Source organism: Coenobita brevimanus, chromosome 107 (assembly GCF_032717465.1).
Source record: "Coenobita brevimanus isolate Jiangsu-jjx chromosome 107, ASM3271746v2, whole genome shotgun sequence".
NCBI classification, from domain to species: domain Eukaryota; kingdom Metazoa; phylum Arthropoda; class Malacostraca; order Decapoda; family Coenobitidae; genus Coenobita; species Coenobita brevimanus.
This window is the reverse complement of record NC_137060.1, coordinates 800,084-820,433: the sequence shown is the minus strand read 5'-3', so window position 1 is coordinate 820,433 and position 20,350 is coordinate 800,084.

Here is a 20,350-nt window from a genome sequence, read left to right as displayed (position 1 = left end):
AATCCAAAAGAATTCCTTACAGAGCGACGACTCAGATTTGTAGGAACAGTATTTTACAAACTAAATTTATATACGATACTTTCTCTGCCTCGCTTGAAGATGACATTCTGTTTTGTTGGAATTACTTTTTTTTTTTTTTATGCATCAATAAATATCGGAATATTGTTAAATTAACCATAAAATTTGTAGGAATAACTTCCATAGAGCCATCCTTTCATCAAACAACTGTGTATTGTGCCATGAACAGCCTGGGGTCTGGGGTTATAGCAGTCACTCCTTATCAATATTATTTAGTCACTGATCTGTAGGTATATTTAATTTTTTACTCTCAAAACTACAAGCATTCCTTACAGGGTGATAACTCAATGTTTTTTTTTTTTTTTTTTTTTTCCAATAAAGCAGTATACATTTTCTACCAAAAGTCACATGGTGCCAGGTCAGGACGGCACCATGTGACTTTTGGCTATTTCCTAAGTTGCCAGAAAAACTTGCTGGGATCCTCTTCGAAGGGAACAGGACCTTGCCAGGAGGATAAATTCAGAACTGAAGAGTACACCTGTTTCTGAGTACTCGGAGTGCTTTGTTAAGTAGATGACACGGCTCCAGAAGGGTGTAAACCTTAGAGGAGAGTATGTTGAAGGAGTGTGAGCTTCAATAAATGCGTATCTCTATCAATTTTGCTTTTATTACCCTGTTGCCAAAATTTTTTGAACGCCCCTCGTACTGCAGTATATTTCCTGTGGGTATTGTTAATGCTTATAGTACACGATTAGTATGTCTCGTAGTTACATTGCATATTTACAACAATAATTTTCATTTGGTAATCAAAAAACTAATTTGGTATTTTCATGTGGCTTTTTCTATGATCAGGTATTTCCTGTGAATTAATGTTAAACGAGTCTCACCCAAAGAAAGCCGTAACTTGCATTTGGGATATACTGATATAAGCACCAGTACCGAGTGCCGGAATATAACTACTGCATATACAGTAACGAGACAATTATTGCATACAGTAACGATAACGGCTACAGTAGCGGTAGTGTACTATTTAGCCCCCCCCCAAAAAAAAAAAAAAAAGCTGTAATGGCAGTAATTATATTGATCCAAGTAGTGGTATCGGACTATCGGTAATGCAACTACTTTCAGCACAGTGCGCAGTGCTGGATGCTGGTCACGAAGAGATGCCATGGAAAGATAGTTGGGCCGCTGTATTGTCTTCCTGCCACTGAGCTACGTGAAATAGGCTGCAGAAAGACAAACATCACCGTGGTAAAACAAAAGCTGCAGCTAATTACCGTCCATATCAGCCACCATCGGCGACTTGTTTTCGGAAACTCCATTTTCGTTTACTTCACTACTGATACTATGTTCATTTTACTCGAACTTGGCCTAAAACTGCCATCTCTTCATTTCCAATTTACAGTTAATGCGACAGATTAACACTAGAATATTATGCTAGTTACAATTAAGCGCTACGAAAAGAACGCTAACTCAGTACTTCTTTTGCCTGGGGAACTTTTAATTCGCTGCAAAAGGAAACTCGGGGCCAAATTAAAAATGAGTATACCATGTTCAGTTGTCATAGAAGGTAACCGTTGATCATTAATACTTACGTTTGTGCTTCATATATAGGTTTTAGCAATCTTTTTCTGTATCATATCCCATTTTCATTTGTAATCCATCGTTCTATATTCTTCTTCCACTTCCAAGTACCGTGTATGCTATTTCTTACGAGATCTAATTGGAGTATTACAGATAACTACAACATAACACTTCAAAAACATCATGGAACAAAAATCACACCCTGCTAGAGAGCACGCCTGAAAGTTTCCCGGAGAGCGTGAGGCAACACAACACCACCCCCTCACTAACACATGGGCACTGACGAGCAATGGCCAAGCGTGACTCGAGCGAAAACAGCATGCTAGTGTTGCCAAGCGAAGAACATGACAAGCCCTACTGAACTTGATAAAGCGCTAAGCTCCAGGTGAACAGTTCAGACTTTCGGGTTAAACTGAACACATCAAAACGCTCCAGCTATTGATTAAAATCCAAGCTATTTTTCGCGCTAAATGTCTCAAACGCGCTAAGTTGGCAAAGCTGAAAAGGGCCCAGGGAAGATTGTTGGGCGTTGGCGTACCAGCAGAATGGCGCACCTTGCAGCGAACGACTTGGCAACATCTTGTGCCAGCCCAGACGGCTGGAATATAGCTAGGTACCCAAATCTGTAAATACCGCTAGATTTATGTACTCAAAATTGTAAATATCGCTAAAAATTATGATAACCTATCAAAATATTGCTAAATGTTAACGAAACTTCTTCAATGTAATTAATTTTGACACTGGTAGTGGCTACCAACATCCAATCACTTGATGTAGTGCTGCCTACTTCTTCCTTAACCTTTATCATTCTTTTTGTGCCTGCTCTCCTCTCTTCCTATTTCTCCCATCTTTCCTGTCACTTCTTATTGCTTTTCTTTCCTTTACAGGTGGCGTTACATTGAGTGACAAGCCAAATGGTTTCCTGTAAGCCAAGAAACCATTTACAACTCTGGGTGGTAACCATATAACCAAACCATACATGCTCCCTACGTGTCAACAAGTTGGTTGGTGGACGGTTAGTGCCCCTCCCAGTAAAACAAATAACTTAAAAGTCAAATGGCCACCCCTTACGGGATTATGGCGTCTGGCAATAGAGAGATAGATAGGTATTCAAACTTTTATGACAAATAGTTGTGGAAGTCTGTAAAAAGTGGTAAACCATCAACATCGTGGAGTGTCAGTAACAGTTTAGTACTTGTTACGGATGTATGCAACTATTTTTGTATGCAAGGAAGAAGGCCAAAGGTCAGGAGCCCGCAAACCTTTCCTTCCAAGAAGAAAACAAAAACAATACAAAAGAGAGCCAAATTCAATATCCGTTCATTTCTAGATGCCTGGACTCTGCGTTTGAAAGACTGGAGATCATAGGAAGTAGGAAATACAAACAGAGGGAGACAGTTCCAGAGTTGACCTGTTGCATACATGAAGGAGCGGGAGTAATGGTGGGATGAGTCTGTTGCTCACGCGCCCGGCTTCGAGGTTGAGGAATGCAAGCACAGTTCAGAGGAGCAGCGACCATTGAAGCAGCGATAGAAAAGAGAGAAAGATGCAACAGTGCGGGAGGCAGAGGTTGAAGGGAGCCAGTAAGAGGAGAGTTAATGAGACAAAAAGCCTTTGACCACCCTACTGAGAAGAGCTGTATGTGGGGAGCCTTCCCACACATGAGAGTTGTACCCTAAACAGGGGCGAATAAAACCCGTGTATAAAGTCAGCAACTGTGCAAGGGTAATGAAGGTACGAAGTCGGCTTAGCACACATAATCTCTATGAAGCAGAGTTTACAAGAGGTAGTATGATCTTTCCAAGATATATCCCGAGATATGAGCCCCCAGGCATGTTCAAAGATAATGCAGGATTAGTCGGATATTGTTAAAAATTAGAGGATGTTCCTGTGGTAAATTTTGATGGGTTAAAAGATGTAAGAACTGAATTTTTGATGCATGAAAAGCAGCAAGATTACCCCAATCAGAGATATGAGCCAAGTCAGACCTTAGGCGTGCCATAGCCTCATCCCTTCTTTGTTGAAGTAACTGCTGAAATGGACGCAGAAGACCAGCAGTATAGAATTTAACACATTCTGGAACTTTTGTCAATATTGAGTGGTTGTTTAAGATATTTTGGCTTTATTTCTACTGATGTTTAGTTTTGTGTACTAAGAGCAATGAACAAGTGACTGGAAGGGCAAAGCAGTGGTGCCAGTTTAGTATTTTACAGCAATCCACAACAATTTAGAGTCGAAGTCTTAAGACCAGTAGTATAAAACCGTACTTCTTCCTAGAAGTCGATATTTCAAGAAAAATTTAACATCAATTCTAGCCATATTTAAAATGTTGTCTAACGATATTGGCAAATTCGAGTGCCTAACGAAATCCTAGCAGTCTCAGCAGGGATGAGAGTCTGGTAAGTCGTTCGCTGCAACATACGCTGTTCGTGCGCTGACAACCTCTGCAACGTCACCTGTAAGGTTCCGCCCACAACTCACATCTGCGGCCTTGGCCTGGGGAAGCTTCGTGCAGTGTTGCCAACCGCAGGGTAATTACCCTAAATGTACAGTAATTCAACCTCATTTCCTGGTCTGTAGGGCAGTAGGGTAATTTCACAAAGTCTGAGCAAAACGTAGGGTAATTACGACCTTTTCGTATGAGTGACCTATTTTGCGGCAAAAGATAAATGATACAGTATACGGAAAGGAAATATGCTTAAAAAGGTACTCTTTTAAAAAATTCTCTACTACTCTCTAGAGTCTACTTTGTCAAAAGAAAAACTTCAGCGATAAGTAATAAGTCACCCATCATTACAGAAAATGCTATTCTTGAAGCAAAGTCTGACATGATGACAAGGGAAGATGATTGCAGAAATAAGCCAATCAAAGCTGAACACTACAATCTATGTAATGTATCTATGTATGCATTCAAAAATGTAAAAATCAGTAGAATGATTCGTAAAATAAAACTAGGTGCCTCCAATATTCTTGTTTTGGGCTGAAAAAAGATACAAAATTACTTCTAATAAAATTTTAAGAATGCTTATTTATTTTTCAAAAGAAGCTTGATTTTGATTTAGAGAGGCCCGATGTCGACATTAATAATTTAAATTGTTATTTTTGCAGGAAGATATTATGCTCCACAATTATATTCTGTTGTTTTTGCAGGAAGATAATTTGTATGCCTAGTCTTGCACTAAAGAGAAACTACACTTTTTTGTTGTTGCCATATACCGGCATATAAATAAAAACTACCAACTAGCATGATAATATTTTGATCCTAAGCCGTAGGGTAATGAAGGAAAATGTAGCGTAACTTCACTGCGTAGGGCGGAGAGATCTTTGGGAGTTGGCAACACTGGCTTCATGGCTCGCCGCTCGCGCGGCACGATAGTGACCCTTTGGCTATCGAGGGTGGATGTTGTGTTGCCTTGCGGTCCGGTCAAACTTGAGGCATACCTTCTAGGTGTGTGTGAGTGTTGTCCTGCGTTAGAGTATTAAATTGTGGTTATCCGTAATTTACTAAAGAGGTCTTGCAAGAAACAGCATACAACGTACGTGGTGGTAGAGGAAGAGTACAAATGAAAATGGGATATGATACAGAAAAGGTAGGTTGGAAAAACTCATGTGTAATTCAAAGTACTAATGAGTAACGGCTACCTATTATGAAAACTGAGTATGCTTTAATCTTTGTACTTCAGCATGGTCCAGATTTTCGTCCTTTTGCAACTTATTTTCTGTTGCTCAGTGGGAGAATAAGGTAATGCCACAGCACTGTATTCATTCCATAGCATTTCTTCCATACGAACATCGTAATCTGTTACATAGTATTGAAGACGGAGAGAGTGCAATTTTTGGCCAAATTAGAGTTAAATGAGTATAGCATCAATAGTGAAGTAAAAAAGTTCGTTGGAGTCGCCGATAGTGCCTGGAAATAACTATGGTGTACACAATTTAACTTGGCGAAGATTCTTGTCCTTTTGCAGCGGGTTTGGTTGTCATTGTGATAGTCTGTGCCTGGGACGCCCACGGCAGCTTGTTTTCACACGATCTCGCCGACTGGACACGGCTGTGCGTCCTAACAACCTAGGCCTAACTGCACGTAACCCCAGATCTTACGTAATTTTAACCACATGCGAGTAAGTTTGCCAGTAAACCAATCCTTTAAAGCAGCCAATACCTATATCAACCTGGGAAAGACCGCTACCCAGCGTCACGCCCGTTTCCCAGAGAATTCTTGTCGCTGTAATTTATTGTCATAAAAAGGTACCGTAATTTTACAGAGTGAAACAGTTTATAAAATGATGAACAGTCATCAACAGTGAAGGAAAAACTACAGCGAAATCGTCAGCTCACAGCACACAAATGACACACTTTCCCCTCTTCCACGTAGTTCGACGGCAAAAGGCCACACTGAGTGTCGTTTCCATGGCACTTCTTTGTGATTAGCATCATGCTGAATTTTTACCTGAACTAGGCAGTCTTGTCCTCTTGCAGTATGTTTTGCTTAGCTCAGTGGCAGATAAAGACAACATTAAGGGTCAACATCCTTTCCATGGCACTTCATGTTCTACTGTAGGTCAGGATTGAAGATCGAGAGGTAGGCAGTTTTGCACCTACAGTAAAGTGAATAGAGCATAATGTCTACGACTTTCCCGTATTTATTTTTATTCATTTTTAACTTTGCACAGATTTCCATCCTTTCACAGCCTATTTCATGTAGATTAGTGAGAGAAAAAGACATTGATACGGCTGTACATCCTTGCCATAACACTTCCTAGTAACCAGCATCATATTCAAGCGTTAATCTGTTGTTACAACTCGGTATTCAAGATGGAGTGATGGCAGGTTTAGGCGAAGTTGAATAAAACGCGTATACCGGTAGTACTAGTTTTGTAGCCGGAGGTTCATCTGAAACGTGAACCCAGTAAACTGCAGGCTGAGGTTTTCTTCCTGCCGTCCATCATCATTCCTCTTGGGGGATAGGAAGGGAGTGGAGGGATGTTTGTATAATCGGGCAGAGGAGCCGCTCAGTTATATTTCAGTACCACTACATGAAGGCGTCCTTCCTCAGCTTCCCCGTATTATCGTACTAATTGTCATTAGGCTTTATGTATCAAGTTGTCATGGTACACTTCCTCTGATGTGAAGTAGGTCGTGAAGAAATTCCCACCTTCAGACGCTTCTTTGGCAAAATGTACCTGTTCTCTTACCTTTTCACTCCCATGATGTATTTACGCACTGTATTGAAGTTTGCTAAGGTCCTTCCAGTTGATTTTATTCAGCTTTTACTACACCTCTTCAGACCATCTACGTCAAGAAGCAAAAAATGCGTCTCATCATCTATCATGAATATAAGAGGCACGCACCTCATTGCCTCAGCTCAAGACTCATCCACCCTTGTAACTTTATGATGCATCTTCCCCCTTCACACACACACACACACACACACATACACACACACACACACACACACACACACACACCTCAACCATTGCTCAGAGATTTCATCAACAGTCCCTTCTCCTCCTTCCAGCACAACTGCCACACTTCACCAACACATACGTACATAAACACAGCCACCACATCCATCCAGAATCTTCAGCCAAATAGCATCCTTCATGAACCACCATCAGACATCCACCCCTACCCAGACAGACAAGAGTACACCTAACCAGCCAGACTAATGATACGGTCACCAACCTTCCTTGCAATTATACCAACACAACTTGCAGACAATCCGCTATGCTCACACTGCAATGTAACTTTGACACCACAACACATACGCACCTCATGCACTACGCTATCACGTCAGAGACCCTCCTTCATTATTACCTCAACAAAAGACATCTGGGAGCGATCGGTTGAAGTGAGTAGATTCCTTCATTCACTGAGTTCACATCTAGATGAACCTGGGGCTGCAGCAACAATACCAGCAGCATCAAGAACACGGCAAAGGCAGTGCAAAATCTCACCATGTATCTTAACTTTTTTGCAAAAACAAATTAGGGTCACTACAAAATATACTGTGGTCCATGTATAGTGCTCCTCTTCCACTCGACCGGCCAGTTTCTCGTGTGTCGCGGGAACAACTCATTCAACATTATCAGTGTCTGTACTGCATCATTTCTCATTTCCCACTCCCACCATTACACCCACACACACTCACACCAGCAGGCTGAACCATACAATCAAAACTTAATGATGCCACCAGTAAGTTTGTAGTGGAGGGGTATTTACAAACCATCCTGTATTTGTGTGTAGTTGCTGTTGTTTTTATCAGCAGTAGTATCATTACTTTCATTTTACTCTAACTTGATCTAAAACTGCCATCTTTCCATCTTCATTGATGAGTTGTTTCAAGAGATTAGCACTAGAAAATGTATGTTAATCACGAAGAAGTGCTATGGAAAGGCTGTAGAGTCGTATCATTGTCTTGTAATGGGGAGCTGAACTACGTGAAGTAAGCTGCAAAAGGACGAAAACCTGGGCCAAGTTAATGTGAAGGAACTATAATCTATGTAGTTTTTCATTTTTTCTTGTCTTTCGTTTGAATTAATCATCTTTATTGTTTTTAGCCGCTTCTGGCTGTGTGTTTGCTTTTTCATCTTTGTAGACTATGATTTTGAAAACCTTGACCTTAATTCATTTAAAATTCTTTTACGTATGTATTTATTTAGTTTATTTACTTAGAGTACTTGGTTGGTAGCTGTTTTAATGATTATTAGGTCGAAAATCAATATGGAATTCATGAATGAAAAATAATTCACGAGTGAAAAAAAAAAAATTATAACTGCAGTAATATGTTGTTCCCCAAATTATCAGGGACATATCAAGTATCTGTATCATTACCATCATTCTCATGTCATCATCATTAATATCGTCACCACCATCCTGATCATGGTCATCATCGCCGTCATCATCACTGTCATCACCATAACCACTAGTTTCATTCATATTATCTTCCATTGTGTTTATAATTATTAGCATCCAGTGTTAAAATAATGATCCCTACCCTGTTTCCACAGGTGGCCAGAATCCGTAATGGGAGAGAGGAAATTATCAAAGCATTGAGACATCGTCATTACCGGTACCATACTCAGTAAAATATGCCACACACATTCACTCATCTCTTAATCCTTAGGGCACGTCCACACCAAAGGCTTACTGGCGCGGGCGAGTCTTCACAGCGAGATGAACTTTTTAAGTAAAATTATAAAGTGTTTGGATATATTTTGTCTACAGTTTAACAGCTTCAGTCCCACGACGTATTTTTCATTTTATCTCTGCTATGTACAGACTATTATATTAAAATTTGGAGAAAGTTTTCAAACAGAAAATGATTATATAGACAGCATTAACCTCTTGTTGAGGGAATGGAGAATGACATGGGAAGTGTTTGTAACTGAGATGGAAGGTTGAAGGGGGCTCCTCGTCCCCTCTTCCACGTCACATATACTGTAATTCCTAGTCAGTTTCTCATTCTTCATACCCTATGCCCCTGCCATGTCAGAGTATTTTCACCGTTGCCTTCCAGCACATCCACATTAACACGTCTTAGAAGAGTTGTGATTCCTGCGTGCCTGAGATGCATCACAGAATACGGTACCTTTACCTACCGTATGTAGCTAGGTTATGAAAGTGTGTATCATCATGTGTTTATTCAGTATGCATGATGCAACGCATTCACACAAACGCAAGAATTGAATGCAAGTCTAAAGCTGTCACACAGATTTTAGTAAAGTGCGTTGTAGAGTACTTGCTCGTACCCTATGTATCAAAAGCATGTAACATAATATTTTTATGCTGTATACTCGGTGCTGCACACCTCTACACATTGTTAGAGATCAGACTGCAGTAGAGTTATGGTCTGAAGTTAATATATAGGGTATATTAAAAAATATTGGCCTCCATGTGTCAAAAACATGTACCGGTACCGGTATCATCTTTATGCTGTCTACGTGATCCAGCCCACACTCATATTTGCTTTAAATTTGCCATACCGTAACTATTTAAGTACATTGCGTGCTAGAATACTGGCACCCATGCATCAAAGTATACATGTTCCTATTTTTATGCTGTATACAGGATACAAAACACTCACACATTTGCATATAGAGCCGCGTTGCAATACAAATGATGGCGCTGCCGGGCACTCAAAACCTGCACGCTTGCGATTTCTAACAGGAAAGCCTGGCTATGATTAGCACTAAACAAGAACCCCGCCAACACTGCCCTCGTTCATCCCACACCCACTGATCTAATGACACCGATATGCTAAATACTGCCAGTGATGTGTGTGTGTGTGTGTGTGTGTGTGTGTGTGTGTGTGTGTGTGTGTGTGTGTTTTGGGGTGTATCGGTAGGTCTTCGTATCTTATCTGCATACCATATAGGCGCACGCACACACATACACACATCGGTACACACATGCAGAGATATATAACCACATTCATACATACATACATACCGCTCTCTCTCTCTCTCTCTCTCTCTCACGCTGGTGCAGTGGTAACGCTCTCGCTTGCCAACTGGTTGACGGGAGTTCGCGCCTCGCTCAGGTTGCGAAAAAGTTTCACTGACGAAGTGGGTGGTTACTGTCCCCCTTGAGCAAGGGGACGGGTGTGTGCGTGTGTGAAGGTCACAGCCTTGCCCTTAGATCGGACTATATGAGCTCTCAGCTCCCTTCCGGGAGGGTAAAAGCTGACGATCACGACCATCAAGTGATCCTGACCGACCCGGTGAATTACACACACACACACACACACACATTTTCCTGGATGTACCTAGCTATTCCTGGCCTACCTTCATGACACACACACACACACACACACACACACACACACACACACACACACACACACACACACACAAATAAGCAAGTAATATTCTTCTGTAGGACTGAATAGGATAGCTGCGAACCGACGCTGGTAATTGTACGATACAAGACTGACTGATGAAAAGATGATTTTGAATATTTTAGTTCCGATAGTTTAGGCTAAATATCGTCATAAAGGCAACGACGATAGTCGTAGTGACGGTTAAAAAAGAACACAATTTCTTCATATTACAAATTATCTTACAGTGAGGCTGAGAATGTATATAAATTGTATGGGTATAAAGGAGTTATTCCTACTGTACATATTCGAATTATTGCCAAGTAGGGAGTGCTGCTTTATTTATTGATGGATAAAGCAACTATTTCACAAATAAATAATCATCCATCCAGGCAGAGAATATAAGTAAATATAATGTGTAAAAATGTTTTCATACAAATCTGAAGTATGATCCAGTATAGAATGCTTATAGCTAGATTTATTAATGGGCAGTAAAATAATTCCTACAAATCTGTAAATATCTTTAGGTTAGGCAGAGACTTTATATAAATTTAATGGTTCTCAAAAATTGTTCCTACAAATCAAAGTTATCGCCAAGTATGGAATGCTCATTGATTTATTGAAAAAAAGAAAAGAAAAAAAGATATTTTCTACAAATCATTAAACCCTCATCACGCGAGGCAGAGAACGCACATAAATTTAATGGGTGCAAAAAGTTATTCCTACAGAGCTGAATTATCGCCGTGTAGGGAATGCTGACGGATTTGCTGATGGTTTAAAATATATAATTTCTACGTATAAGGTATGTAAAATATCGTGTCTGTGAGGTACATGTGTTAAGGGTTTACTGAATATAAGAATCAAGTTGGTGAAAGTTACCACACACGCTGCCCTCTGCTGCTGCTGTCATACTCATTTTAATTTAACTTGACCTAAAATTGCCATCTCTTCATGTTGGATGTTGCGTTGCAACAAAAGCTTAATACTGGAATATGATGCTATTCTAGAAGAAGTGCTACAGTACGGAAAGGATGTAGGCTACAACTGTATTACTGCCTTTCTGCCTTTGCGCGATATGAAATATTTTACCAAAGAAAAAAAAAATCAGATTGTGTGAAAGAACTAAAGTGACATTCGTTTGGCACAGGTGGATAATAGCTACAATAATACCGTAGTAGTATTAATAATAATAATAATAATAATAATGATGATGATAGTAATAATAATAATAATCATCATCAGCAGCAGCAGCATAGTACGGTAATTTTCTGTTTTTCTATAGCGTCAGTTCTTGTAAATAAACTACGATCGCTCAGTACGTTGAACGAAATAATGTAATAAAAAAGATGTGTTAGGACTGGCCATACCAACTTGAAGCATGTGATTGACAATATGCAAGGCAGTGAAGGGTTAGTGAAGCTGCACTAGGCTGTTTTCACCTGACGGAACTGCCATTCCCACATATTTGTACATCCAGCGGTGCTGCAGAGGGACGCCTTCACTTGGTGGCACTGATATAACCAGTCGGCATCGCGGCTTAGTTATACAAACGTCCCTCATCTACCTCCTAATCCGCCCGAAAGGAGTATAATGTACTGTAAGAGGGCAACTTCAGCCTGCAGTCCACTGGGTTCACGTAGAGATGAGCCTAGGGTTGCAGCAACTGCACTACTACTACTACTACTACTACTACTAGGCCTAACTCTCACTCAGATAATGTATTTGTGTGGTTTTACTGCCTATGTTGCTTAGGGCAGACGTCTTTTGTTGAAGGAGTTAACGATGACTGTAATCCCTCCTGTTACAAACGTTTATCCCAGTGTGTATACATAACCGTCTGCTGATAGCATGAACAAAATGAACCGTCATCGGACTGAAAGGGTTAGTTTTAAGATTACCGTACTGTGAATATGGAGACACGCCCGGTTCACTTTAATTAGGCGTAAATTTGCCCATCTCCATAGTCAACGCTGAGCAATAACGGGAGAGTCACACACACACACACACACACACACACACACACACACACACACACACACACACACACCACACACACACACACACACACATATATATATATATATATATATATATATATATATATATATATATATATATATATATATATATATATATATATATATATATATATATATATCGTGTATATGTACGTGGTGCTAGTCACGAAGTGCTATGGAAAGGATGTGGAGCCGTAGCACTGCATTTTTTCTGCCACTGAGTTACGTGAGAAAAGTTGGAAAAATCCCTAAATTTCCATCTAGTAAAAATGACTGAACTCCAGATGAATGCACTACTTTTGTCCTGAGTTGCATCTTTATCTTATATAGGCTACGATTGAAATCTCAAGAATTTTATACATGATGTAAATTTAGCAGTCATATATCTACAGCTATATAGCCAGACACATTAATCCCAGAAAGGGTAACCACAGATGAATCGCCTCCGTGTCACCCCGTCCTCCGCAATAAGGCTATCTCTCCAGTTCATATCACCCTCTCATGCCTCTCCAGCCCATCACTCTGTCATCTCCGGTCTCCATCTCCCCCTACTCTCCAGCACCTTATTCTCACACACCCTTATTCAGTTTCTCAATCTCCATTCCCTCCACATTGTCAAACTCTCACAGGATACTTCTAATGCTTCCTAGCACAACCATAGCAACACCGCAACGCTCCTTCACTTCCCTATTTGTTTTGTTTTCTGAGAGTGTATTTGTATTTTGAACATAGAGCTAGGTCAGTGCTCTAATTTTTGTACTGAGTTCTCTTTTTCTCCTTGCAGATTGACGCTGAACTAACCCAGAGAGTCTTACGTGATGTATCGTCCACCTGAGCTCATCAAGCCTTGTGATCCCTGGACTGAGTCAGTGACCCAGCCTGTGTGTCACCTTGCCCACTGACTCCATATACACACGTGATCTCAGAGTGTGACGCGTGTTGTGTTGACATTGCCACGTGCTGTGTTTATATTGCCACTTGGTACCCAGGGCTCATTTAACAAGTGCTGTTTACCTAGACACGTGGTACCGTACTGTAACTACAGCCATTTAAACACGTGCTGTGGGATAGTGATTTATGCTCTGTGACTGCATTATCACGTGCCTTCAGCCCTGTAAACACGTACTTTTAGATACTTGTGCTTAGTGTTTACTTCACCACATAGTACCTTCAGTGGCCTATACACGTGCTTTCTGGTAATGACTCAGCTGTTTGTGAACCTCTGCCACGTGGCACCTCACTCGTGTTCTTGGCAAGCGGTTCATCTGTGCATATTTACCCTAACCACCTGGTGCTCTGTATATATGTTTTATGCATTATTAACGCGTGCTCTTTATGTTTACCCTTGTCACGTGGTAGCTACCTGAAACGTGTTTGCTGTTGACTCAGCAGTGTGTATTTACTGTTTCCACATATTAGTGTCAGATTCTTTTGACCACTTTTTGCCCCATTGGTGATCGTGTTACCTGGTTTCAGGTGGTATAGCCGATACAAGAAGTAATTAAAATAGACATCAGGGTGTGTGAATCACCCCAGATTACAGTGACGGAGCTGTGGCGTGCTACGGTGAACATGGCCTCAGTTGCAGTGAACGTACAGTACAATATATAAAGGTGCAGTTTAGTGAACATAGGGTAAAAAAGTGACGTGTGAAATGATTGTAACTAAAGTGAACGCAGTGTGAAATGTGTGAAGAGGAAGTACTCACTAATGATATGAAGGCGATTTATAGTGGAAGAAGTGTGAAGTTTGCGGTGGTGAAGGAAGTTCGAAGTGTTTGTGGTCACAGTTAAAATAATTGGCGACAGTGAAAGAATGCAACGTTATTAGTGACAGCGAGAAAACCTTGAAGTTGATAGCGACAATACTGTACTAACAACGAACGGTACCATAGCTATGAAATCAGTGTGAAGCGTTACTAGCGACAAAATAACTGATTAGTTAATTGTCCCGATGATAATGTGCTATTACTTGTTCAGTATGAGTACTATGATAATAATTATAGCTGTATAAAGTTACTAGCTATCAGTATTAATTGTTTGAATGTTAACTAGGAAATAATATAATCAGTGTGAAGAGTTACTAGCAACAATAATTAGTGTGCAAACGTAGCTAGTGACTGAGAAAAGTGTGACAATAAGTGTCTGAAGATATACTAGCAATATTATAATCAGTATGGAGAGTTCCTAGCAACCATATACGGTAATCGGTGTGGAAAGTTACTGGTTACAGTGAGAAAAGTGTTACTCGTACTGTTTTAATACTGGTATATACTAGCAGAATAACCATTGAAAAATTACTAGCATCCATATTAGTTAGTGTGAAAGTAGCGACAGTGAAGGTAGTGTGAGAGTCAGGCTCTATAGGCTAACCCTGTGCCGGCAGGAAAACAGTGGGAAAACCCGGTCACCATGAGGACTGCCACCCTCCTCACCGTTCTGCTCAGGACCCTCTCCTTCATGACAACAGGTGAGTAGGAGGAAGTGAGGGTGTTGATCCTCTCTCTCTCTCTCTCTCTCTCTCTCTCGTGTGTGTGGTGTATAAACATTCAGCTTGTCAATAAAGCACATCATTGTTTACCATATCCCCAGGAGAGGTCTTTCCTGAGTGGTATTAAATGTCCAAGGATAGGTACCTTGGTATGAACTGGCCAATATAACACATTGTTCAGAAGGCCATAACGAGGATACTGTAATGATTCTAGTTTAAGAAATCTCTCATTAAATAAAATCATCAGGAAATATCACTTATTCAGTGTACCTGGGGTTAAAACACACACACACACACACACACACACACACACACACACACACACACACACACACACACACACAGTTTTTTGTGTATGTGTGTGTCTTTTTGACTCTGGATATAGGCTAGAATTTATACCATACTCCGTTCACTGAGTATCAGCAATCCTCCTACGTAGTCCACGTCACATCTCATCACTTGTGTCAGTATTGAATATTTGGCACGGCTGAATCAGTCAGTATTATAATGATGGTGGTGGGGTTCGCTGGGTGAAAGGCAACAACACAATTAGGCTACTGTCAAACTTCCGCTTAGAGTACCTTATGTGTCATCGGATGAGAGAGATAAGGATGCAAAGATGTGTGATAAGAGATGGAAGGATGTGGCAACCCAGCATCACGCCACTGCCAACCACTTCACCACAATGATCCGATGTTAATTTTTATGTTGCAACTGCGTTCAAATATTGAGTCATAGTGAAGGTGCCATTTAAGATTTCGTAGCACTTTTTCTCGCGATTTAATTTGCACAGTACACCTCAGTATATATTTGTATATTATTGATGCAAGCACTTTCCCTTGAACAAAATAAATAACAGAAAGGCAGGTGCAATATGCAGTATAGCCTAAGTCGGTAAGGAAGTGGTGCTAGGAAGTTAGTTACCCCGCCCAGAATATAATATATATATATATATATATATATATATATATATATATATATATATATATATACCGGTATATATATATATATATATATATATATATATATATATATATATATATATATATATATATATATATATATATATCATCATCATCCGCTGAGGTCCACTGCAGGACCGGCCTATCCCTACCGAAGCAGGGACGATACAAGCCAATGTATCTCTACCCAGTGGCTTAGGCTGTCAGGTAGAGACTGTATGTAGGGTGAGAAGTGTTTGTAAGTGTAATTGTAGTAGTGTTGTAGTGGCTTTGGATGTGTGTGTAGTCTGTGAACCAAGTGCAATCGGCCCGCCTTAAGCCGATTGGTAGTATGCGACACTGGTTCAATCACAGCACCCCTGATGTCTGCCAAAGTAGCAAGTGGCTCGTTGAACGATTCCCAAAGCTTTTACAACGCTGGCGGGAGGCGAACCCTCGTCCACCAGCGAACGAAACCCACACTCTACCACTGTACCACAGAGGCGCTCTCTCTCTCTCTCTCTCTCTCTCTCTCTCTCTCTCTCTCTATATATATATATATATATATATATATATATATACTTGTTTTATATATAAAGTACGGTAGATATACCCTATACCGGTAATATATAATACATACTCTATATATATACCGATAATTTATAATATAGGCCTAGGCCTATATATGTTATATAGGTACCGTATATAATACACGTACTCTGTATACCGGTATGGTATTATAATATATATATATATTTCGGAAGTTTTCTGGCCTGAAAGCAAAGGTCGTACCTTGGAATATCCAGGCCGGTGACATGCGCGCGCACACACACACACACACACACACACACACACACACACTAATAAACAGTGTGGCGTTGACTACAGTACAATAGAAATGACTAGCCATCGACTACCTACCGTAGCCTATATGGTTTAATTATGATTTTTTTGTGAATGATTTATTAACAATACCGGTAGTTTTAATAGTAAGGAGTACCGTACAGTATTATAACGGATTAATTGAAGTAGGTTTATTTTTAGCAAGTGAAGGTTGTGATTCTCTCTCTCTCTCTCTCTCTCTCTCATTTAGTCCCTAATTGTATCAGTCGCGTGTTGTTTATCAGTCTCTCTCTCTCTCTCTCTCTCTCTCTCTCTCTCTCTCTCTCTCTCTCTCTCTCTCTGCGTCGGTCAGTTATTGTTGCTATCATTTGTATTAATCTTTACTGATTGATTTGTTTATCAGGCCGTCACTCTGTTTTTCTGTAGATCCACGTGTCTGACATTCTCTTTCACTTTATATTCATATCTAAATCTGTCTTTCTATCAGTATCTGCCTGTCTTGTCTGTCTAACTATATCTACTTGTATCTGTCTATCTATGTCTCTATCTGTCTATCTATAGTGTATGCCGAGCTTATTCAGTCCTGGAGTATTCTGTTTGGGTGATTGTATTTTTGTAGACCAACCGTTTACCGTATACCTTTGTAACTACTGTGTGTATACAGTACCACCTACGTAGGCTAAGTTATCGATATAAATCTGTATACCATATCATTCCGTTCACTTAACGTTCTGTATTTGTATGTCAGCGTATGTCTTTTTATCGATCAAACGTGTATATACTATTTATAAACAGTTCAGTATGTCTGTGTATAAAGCCTATTAGTATACTGCAGCACTAATTATATGAGTAATCTACACATAACTCTGAAAATGTGTGCAGGGACAATGTAAGTCAACGTTTATTTATCATTTACTGTATCAACAACAACAGTGGTTCTGTTTACCCTCCGCCTGACGCCATTTTACGAATCAGTCCATTATCGGGCCGTCGGGTCCACTTGTGCTTGTTCTTTCGTGAAAATTTCGTGGTTCTCGCGATTTGTTGTAGTTATCGCAAGTGTTGGTGTTTTGTGGCGATTGATTGTGGTTGTCTAGCGATTGTTTCTGATTTTGGGCTAATTGTTCGGTGTTGTGGTGACTGGTGGCATCATCTCGCTGTTTGCTGTTATTCTCTGGTGATTAACGGTGTTTATCCCGCTGATTCAGCCAATGATTTATGTAAACAGGTGTCATTTAATTGAAACTTTTACCTATTGGTGTATTCAGACCCTGTCACAGCTGTCCGACGGTAGCGAGAAAAAAAAAAATCGTCATCGTGGTGAAGGGTTAATAGAAACTGATATTTTATGCCGAAGCATCAGTAGGAGCGGCCCTGTCCGTCTGTCGTTCACTAACGTTTGTGTACGCGAGGTGCTTTATACAAATTAGTAAAGTCCCATCAGTACGGCCCTGATGGTCCCGCATCTGTCTAGGCTAGTACTTTAGCACGTGTTCACGGAGATGTCTCCCTTAAACAGATTAAATCATATGGGGTACTAAGACAAAATATAAGCACAGCAAAACTGTACGGCAGCTTCATCCCACAGCAGGCGACTAAATGAAACCTAGAGGCTCACAGCAAATGTAAATAATGCCATAGTTAGCCTAATCCTAAGATGTTGTCTGTAACAGTAGCCTAGTTCGCCCTAAAACCAATTTAGGCTATGTAGCGACAAATTCCCAGTCGCTAGGCAACGCATTCGCTCAAAACCTCTCTGCCTCTTCCCCATCTTCATCCTCATCCCCCTGTGAAAAGGATGCACTTTGTCCCACTCCTTGTGTTTGTTGCTGAGTGTGAGAAAAGACCATCTTACTAAATGGGCCAATATGAGATTTTTTTCTTCAAGTGAATAAAAGCGGCTGACAGTATCAAGTATTGATTAAAAACGGCGTTGCTGTGAATTTCATTGCGCTGAATATAATCGTCCGTCGCATGATGATATAAAAAGGAGAATTCAGCATCATCAGTCCTGATTTTTAGTGGTTAGCTTTTAAGTATTTTTGGTGTCCTGGGTGTCTGAAGCATGGTGTGACGTTAGCCGGAATAAAATGCAAAGCAGGTTGGCCAAATTGCAGTTAGGGAGTTAAGGGTGAATGCACATCACACCCCACGCAGTCCAGCAACCTGGGGATGAGTTCAGAAAGTATTTATAACAGTTAATCACTGTCATGATGATATTAGTGTATTTCATATCTTTCACTGTCTAGTATTCAGTCTACTTTGGTTGTGAAGTGTTTGGTAGCAGTAGTAGTGATGTTAACAAGAGTTAAGCAATTATGTACGCAGCGTAAGCCCAAAAAAGTGTATGAATATGGTCCTGCAAAGGCGTGTAGCGCCTGCGGGCCAGAGGTCAGGGGTAAGGGTGGGTGTGGGGATGGAGGCTTGGGTGAGACTGAGACTTGATTCTAAACTTTTTTTCTTCTTCAACTGGACGTAGACTAAAGAATTCGCTCTCTGAGGCCCAGGTAGATAGATGGATAGATAGATAGATCGATAGATGTCCTCTGTTAGTCTAGGTAGCTTATTCAAGGTTGCGTATATTGTTAACTATGAGTAATATTTGCATGGTACAGCAAAACTAAGTTGGTAAGGTCAAGTTGTGGGAGTGTGTAAGGTCATGGACAGAGAAAGTCACGTTTCATACACCTACCGGTACCTGTTCAGTCTGCTCTCTCTCTCTCTCTCTCTCTCTCTCTCTCTCTCTGATGTCTTCACAGAATTTGGTAGTTACAGTAATATCAAGATAAAAGCCCGTAAACCAGTTTCACATTCAGTTACCAATCAAGTGTTTTGGAATTACCACTCAGCTAAATAAAATCACCTGTCTATCTGGAATATAATGCTAGAGGTATTCCCACCATGAGAGGGTTACTGGTGAGAATTTCAACGCCATCAATCAGATAACGGCTTTTCTTGCCTGTTATATAACACATTTTATTCACCCTACGAAAGACCTCGAACTTAAGGCCAGAGTGAACGACGTACCGTATATAAATCCTTCACTTCGAAAAATGACCCGTAAACTGAGTACATTTGTGTGTAGGTAACAAGGCTGAAATACCGTAAGATATGTGAACGTGGACGGCCTGGCTCCCATGACTCACTCTCGGGTCCATGAAATTGTATGGAGTTGTGAATAGAATGGTAGAGATATTCCCACCTTGAGAGGGTTAACCCCTTTGGTATCATGACGTATTTTCCTTTTTTTTTTATACTTTCAGGTTATTTCATGCTACTGTTGGCGTTGATGGATCAAATATAACCTTCATTAACCCCTGTGTTGCTATGGCACTTCCCTAATCAGATAAGGGATTAGATATAACCATTAACCCCTTTGTTGCTGTGGCATAGCTGCCTCTAATCTGATAAGGGACTAGGTATAGCCATTAACCCCTTTGCTGCTGTAGGACTCTCCTCATATGAATAATCGTCTGGAGATACGGTAGCTAGACTATAATAAAAGTACGGTACGTCATGGGGTTGAAAGGGTTAATGTTGACAGTTAACGCTCTCCGGCTTCTGTGACTCACATTCAGCTGCATAAAATCGTTTTGTGTTACCTGGAATTGAATTCTGAAATTCTCCTGATCACGAGA